The following is a 7,354-nucleotide window of genomic DNA, read 5'->3' on the forward strand; positions in this document are numbered from 1 at the left end:
GCCGATTCATCATCAGATGATACAATTTAGTTTGGAGTATTGTGCGGGTCTTGCATCTGTGGCAAATATAGAGACGAAAAAGTGAGCACTGTATGTGGGAAGAATCTGCTGCTGAAAGCGCCGTATAAAAGGCAGCATCATTATACTGCCTTAATGTAGAGCTGTCCTCTGCCCGAAGGCTGGTTAGAACGCAGCAGTGCTTTACTAGATTTGATCATATTTCGGGCGGCAAGACGTTGCCCTCCTGCAGTCTTCGAACTGACGTATCCAGTGAGGAGGAAGAGGACGGAACCAGCAGATTAACGGATGCTTCGAACTACGAGGCAACTTGGCATTTCCACTTTAATGGATCGCTGAAAGAGGTGAAAAAAGCTACAAGTGAGGCACTAAAATCCTAAGACAGTATGGGAATCGAACTCCGACCTTTGAATTTGTAGTCTACACATTCAGTTTTACAACAACCTACAAAAAAGAACAGCAGGAAATCAGGACTTGGTGTCTCGGCGACAACGTAACTAGGAACGGAGCACAACATCGCACTGAACCAAACAAAAAAATTAAACTTGTAAAAAATAATAAAAAATAAAATAATAAACGTTATACAGTGTGTTACAAAAAGGTACGGCCAAACTTTCAGGAAACATTCCTCACACACAAATAAAGGAAAGATGTTATGTGGACATGTGTCCGGAAACGCTCAATTTCCATGTTAGAGCTCATTTTAGTTTCGTCAGTATGTACTGTACTTCCTCGATTCTGATGATCAAATTGTAAATTTTCACAATCAACATGTGTGGGCTGACGAGAATCCGCACGAAATTGTGCAATCACGTCATCAACACAGATTTTCTGTGATCGTTTGGGCAGGCATTGTTGGTGATGTCTTGATTGGGCCCCATGTTCTTCCACCTACGCTCAATGGAGCACGTTATCATGATTCCATACGGGATACTCTACCTGTGCTGCTAGAACATGTGCCTTTACAAGTACGACACGGCGCCGGCCAGAGTGGCCGTGCAGTTCTAGGCGCAACAGTCTGGAACCGAGCGACCACTACGGTCGCAGGTTCGAATCCTGCCTCGGGAATGGATGTGTGTGCTGTCCTTAGGTTAGTTAGGTTTAATTAGTTCTAAGTTCTAGGCGACTGATGACCTCAGAAGTTAAGTCGCATAGTGCTCAGAGCCAAGTATGACACAACATGTGGTTCATGCACGATGGAGCTCCTGCACATTTCAGTCGAAGTGTTCGTACGCTTCTCAACAACAGATTCGGTGACCGATGGATTGGTAGAGGCGGACCAATTCCATGGCCTCCACGTTCTCTTGACCCCAACCCTCTTGACTTTCATTTATGGGGGCATTTGAAAGCTCTTGTCTACGCAACCCCGGTACCAAATGTAGAGACTCTTCGAGCTCGTATTGTGGACGGTTGTGATACAATACGCCATTCTCCAGGGCTGCATCAGCGCATCAGGGATTCCATGCGACGGAGGGTGGATGCATGTATCCTCGTTAACGAAGGACATTTTGAACATTTCCTGTAACAAAGTGTTTGAAGTCACGCTGGTACGTTCTGTTGCTGTGTGTTTCCATTCCATGATTAATGTGATTTGAAGAGAAGTAATAAAATGAGCTCCAACATGGAAAGTAAGCGTTTCCGGACACATGTCCCCATAACATATTGTCTTTCTTTGTGTGTGAGGAACGTTTCCTGAAAGTTTGGCCGTACCTTTTGTAAGTAGACTGTTCAGTTAGGGACTGGATAACAGCATTGCTGGTTCTAAGGACAATTTAAAAAAAAAAAATTTTTGTGAGTGCACAAGTGGTGGTTTATGGACTTGCTATATTGTCCGCAAGACTCTTCGTTGGTGATTGTGCACCTGCACAGTCGCAGCAGATGGCTGCTGGCCATCTCTACCAGGACTACAGTGGGTCTGCATCTTTGATGATCCACCAATACCATTATTTCTACAAGGACTGCAGTGGGTCTGCACCTCTGGTAGCCCACCAATACCATAATCTCTACCAGGACTACAGTGGGTCTGCTCTGTGATGACCTACCTACAGTTTTTCATTGTTGTACAGTAAAACAGTTGTGACATGCATGTAGATTTGCACCAAGTATTTCGCAGCTGTGCTTGCAATTAAGTAGAGATTATTTCCATTGCTATGTTATCTTATTTTGCTCTTCAAATTGTGCTTTTCTGTGTTATCGTGTGAAATATTGTGACAATTATTGCGTGTGAAAAACGTAATACTTGGCTCCAAAGTAAACTGAGAAATGACAGTGAAGACGAAAGCAGTGTGTTAGCGCCACCGTGTAATGAATTAACTAATGTTCAACATAGTAATTTGGTAATTGTGCATAGGAAAATGGAGTGGGTGGCAAATAATGGTGTAGACAGTGAAACAATTAGTGAACAGGGAAGCATTATCGATCGATCGGTCGGCAACAGCTCGCCTCAGGATTCCGATATGACAGGACACAATATTGCAAATACTGTAGAATCAGGTTTTGGGTTCTCACCGTTTTCTCAAATGAGTCAAGACACATTTTCCGCTTGTCAAAATGTGAATGTTGCCGGTGAAAATTCACTGCCGAAAAGCACTGAAGAACACGTTTCAGACACCAGTGCATTGTTATTACAGCTAATGCAACAAATGGAACAAAATCAGAGACAAACACAGCAAAAGCTTCAAAAGTTAGACACAATGGAACAACACCAGAGACAAACACAGCAACAGTTAGACACAATGGAACAAAATCAGAGACAAACACAGCAAAAGCTTCAAAATTTAGATACCACACTTGAACAAACACGTGAAGATTTCACTACTGAGTTACATAACATTGAATCGAAATGTCAAAAAGTCTGTAATGAAGTAAAAACACAAATTTGTGAGCATTTTCAACCTATTTTTACGCGGCATGAAAATGCATTACAGAATCACGAAGCAGCCATAAAAGAACTGCCAACCATTGTTCATGAAAATCACGACACCTTGCAAGCTAAAATTGACTCAGTTGCATCTACTGATTCGGTTAGGCAACTTGCAAAAACTCAGGAAAAATTAAAGGACACAGTAGATACTCTGAAACGTGGTTCAGAAAAACACACTGAGGAAATAAGTACACTATCGGAGAAAGTAGTCGAATTTTCGGATCAGTTCACTAACTTATCTACATAGGTAGATGATGATCTGAATGACACAAGACCTGTAGCCATCACTGACACAGAAGAGTGCGAACAAATTAGGAAATTCAAACAAAATCAGAATCAAATTAATACGCAACACCAAAAAGAAATCCGGGAAGTACAAGATCACCTGACACAGGTAATACAAGAATTACGTATTTCAGAGGCCATTCGCGCTCCAATACGGGAAGAGGGACATAGAAATACGGAACAGCCACAAAATAATAACACGAGGCATTTCGGAAATTATGAAAGAAATTGGCAAGGTACACCGAATTTTGAGATGGAACCGCCGAAACGACGTAACAATGACCGACATGCGACTCGCCGACATGATGATTTTGACTATAAGCTGTTCATTACTACACGTAAATTCAAAACATTTAAGAATTCTGGCAACGACATTCATCCACAATCATGGCTCCATCAATTCTCTCATTGTTTTCCTCCCAACTGGTCATTAGAGCACAGATTAGGATTTATGTGTGGCTATTTAGAGAATGAACCAGCTGTAAGAATGCGATCGGTCATTCACGATTGCCACAGTGAAGGAGAATTTTACCATGCCTTCCTCTCAGCATATTGGTCTCAAGCTACACAAGACCGAGTAAAACATAGCATCACAATGATGAAACATTTCGAACAATCTGAATTTTCCAGTCTTGTGAAATATTTTGAAGACCTGTTGCACAAGAATCAGTACCTGTCAAACCCATACAGCCCCTCAGAACTCATCCGCATTTGCTTAATCAAATTACCTGAACATTTACGACATATTATTTTGGCAGGACGTTGCAAAGACGACATTGAAGCTTTTCAGGGACTTTTACAAGAATTAGAAATTGACACTGACAATCGCGGAACGCGGAAACAGGAACACAACAATTACAGGTCACATCCGTCGCAATTCCGCGATGAAAGAAATATAACTGGACACGACAAGGCTATTATTACAACGTAAATCGTGACCAAAACAGACACCACCCGTATGCCAACCGTTGGCTGAGTAGTAATAATTACAGGGAAACATCACCTCTCCGCAGTAATGACTATCACAGGGACAATCAGAGAAACAGACAATATGGCAACCAGAACTCTTATTATCAAGGGAGACAGAATAACTTCAAACGTAACGGTCCACCACGCAGTTACGATTCTGGGAGAAATTCTCCTCCACATGACCGACAAACAAGAAAATATGTAAACTACCGACAAAACGACAGACCTGAATTCCATCAGAACTGGCGAGCTTCAAACAGGGCAGGGCCTTCTCGACAAGTTGAATTTGCAGAGGTTAGGTCTCCTAATCCTAATAACGACGCGCGCCAACAAAGAGACAGACAATGACTCGCACCGCAGGCAGCCGCGTGCGCCGGCTGGCTCAGAGAAAAATAACATAGACGCTAACCTTGAGAAAAATTCCGGTATTCTTTACCGACGTTGAAACTCTGCGTACTAGGAAGAGTAAAGGTTTACACCATATTTCAGATGTAAAACCGTTTATTGAGAGATAATCTGCTATTTAACTTAGTCTTTGCCATAAAATTTTTCACTTCACGCTACCAGTACAATTTGTCACACTGAGAATCCGTTAACATGCAACAATGTTTGAAGTTAAATATCCAGTCTACAACCTAGGGAACATATTTAGACTGTATTTACAAGTGCATTGTTATAGTGAACAGATGACACAGTGTTGTTATTTGTACATTCTTGCTTGTTAGTTGCACGATCACATAACGACTATAAGGCTCACATACTTAGAACACATACCGGCACTGCTAATGAGATTTTCACGCAAAATTTTGGTTTACTTGAAAAGACACTCTTTATTTGAAGTACTTTCTGTGGGATTAAAGATGACTTAGCACTTGGTTTCTTTGACAGCTACACAATTATATCACGACGCTACTAATGTGTGACACAATTTACATTGTTGCTTTTGCGGTGTATCTGTTTTATATCTGCACAGTTTTTCTGAATTCTTCTGGAAAGTAAAACATGTTTTAGTAGTAACTTCTGTGGTATAGCTACAATGAGACTGCCTTTTCCGTAGCACAACAATACGTCACAGCACAGTACTTTCTTTATCACGGCAATAAGCGTAATAACTAAGATATCTATACGCAAAGCATTTCACTTTTGTTTATCATGAGGTAAGTACATTGACTTCTGCAGAACTTAGCTTTCGGAGGACGATAGCTACGACACTTCCACAGAGATTATCTTACAACAAGACGCACAGTTTAGCGCTACGGTACACGTGTTTGAGTGATTCATTTTGTACTTAAATCATTTATTTTTAAAGATATTTGAAGTACAATGATACAAAGGTTTTCCATGATACATTTCATTCCGTTGCTGTAATCTGTAACACCTGAGGGTATAATTACATTAATCCTCAGGGGGGTAGACGCTTACTTTGTGTACCATGTGTTTGGCAAGCACAAGGAGCCCTAGCTAATATGGTATTTGCTTATACAACCTTACACATCGGTACCATATTTCTCTAACACACAAATTACACAGCTATCTGATCATTTAACTGAGAGATAAACATTTTTGTTACTACATCAGTGACACATGTTTACGCAATTACACAGTTGGGTAACTTCACACTTATGAAATTGTATTTTGTCTGTACTTTGTGAGCTGTTCATATTTTTTCAGAACCATTGTGATACTATGAGAGCTTTGAATGATGTATTTGGTATGAGATCATGATTTTTAAAGTACGTTTGAGGGAGATGACACTATTGAAATGAGCAGAGAATTTTCTTTAGGTTTTGAAATTACTGCAGAAAGCTACGACATTTTTGAGATTAGATTGAGATGTTATGATGTTATTATTATGACGACAATGTGTATTATGCTTTTGAAGTATGTTCATGATCAATGAGATGATGCTATATGAGTAATCTGATTATGCTATGTATTTATTACGATGAAATATTGAAGAAGTGTCGACGAATATGTATATGTCTAATAAGGTAAGGAGTAATGAGTACTGGTTAGGAACCCTGATTTGTGAAAAAGGATGTTGGAAACCAAGAATCATACTTTAAGAGTTATGAAATGTGTGTAAATGCGTGAATGTATTACAATGCCACCAAAAATTTTTTGGACACCGTTATATCAATAGGATTTTGTTTCTACAGATTTGTAACGCAAATTGTTGACCTGTGAAATATTTTTATATGAGACTGTCACTGTAGCGGAAACTGCTGTTGTAAATATTTTGGTAAGGAAGCTAAGTGACACAGGTGGTGCCCAGGTGTGCCAGTCGCCTGGAAAAAAAGCCATTAGTGTGTGCCTTTCAGAGGCACAGGTGGAAAAAAAAGAGGCCATTATCCTCGCTATTGTCATTCCTTTGTAGAAAGCATCACAAATACGACAGGCTCAAACTTCAAAACATATAACACTGTAGAGCTCTTAATTTATGATATTTACTAAAATGCCTAATGAAACGATGAGAAACATTTCACGGCTATTGTCTTGCTAGTTGAGAGAAATGCCATATGGCTTGCTTTATGTATTTATTTACTCATTTTGTTTAATATCTAGTTTCTAGCTGCACTGCAGCATTGGTTAAAATAAAATTTAATATATGTACTAATATAAATATTTTATGCCTACAGACCCAGTAAATAATTTTGTGATCTATTCAAAAAAAACGAAGGAGCATAAAAAGACATTTCCCTTCACAGGAATTGCATACAGAATTTTCTTTTCAACTACTTGGTAATTTTTTTGGTAGAATAACTTCTTGTGGTGCACCACTTTAATTACATAGACATTAAGATGTGAATATACATTTCCCTTGTCTGCATTGTTGTCTTTAGTGTAATATTTTTTCTGCTTGAGCTATGTCATGTTTAGATATAAGTTATTGCATTTGCTGCTGCTGTTTGCCAGGCATAGTGCTACTAAATCTCAGTTTACATTACTCTGTTAAGCCAGTTCTACTACGAATTTATTTTTCTTGTTTGCTGCGCATTGCCTTATATTAGTTGTAATATTGCATTTGCTTTGTTAATTTATGCTGCTTACTTTGCCATTTGTATTTTTTATCTTTGCTGTTTGTGTTATTTGTTTTGTGCTGCTGCATTGCCTCATTCCTTAGTTTAGCAACTGAGCTCAGTAGATTTAAGTTAGCTT

Source organism: Schistocerca serialis, chromosome 4, assembly GCF_023864345.2.
Source record: "Schistocerca serialis cubense isolate TAMUIC-IGC-003099 chromosome 4, iqSchSeri2.2, whole genome shotgun sequence".
NCBI lineage: Eukaryota > Metazoa > Arthropoda > Insecta > Orthoptera > Acrididae > Schistocerca > Schistocerca serialis.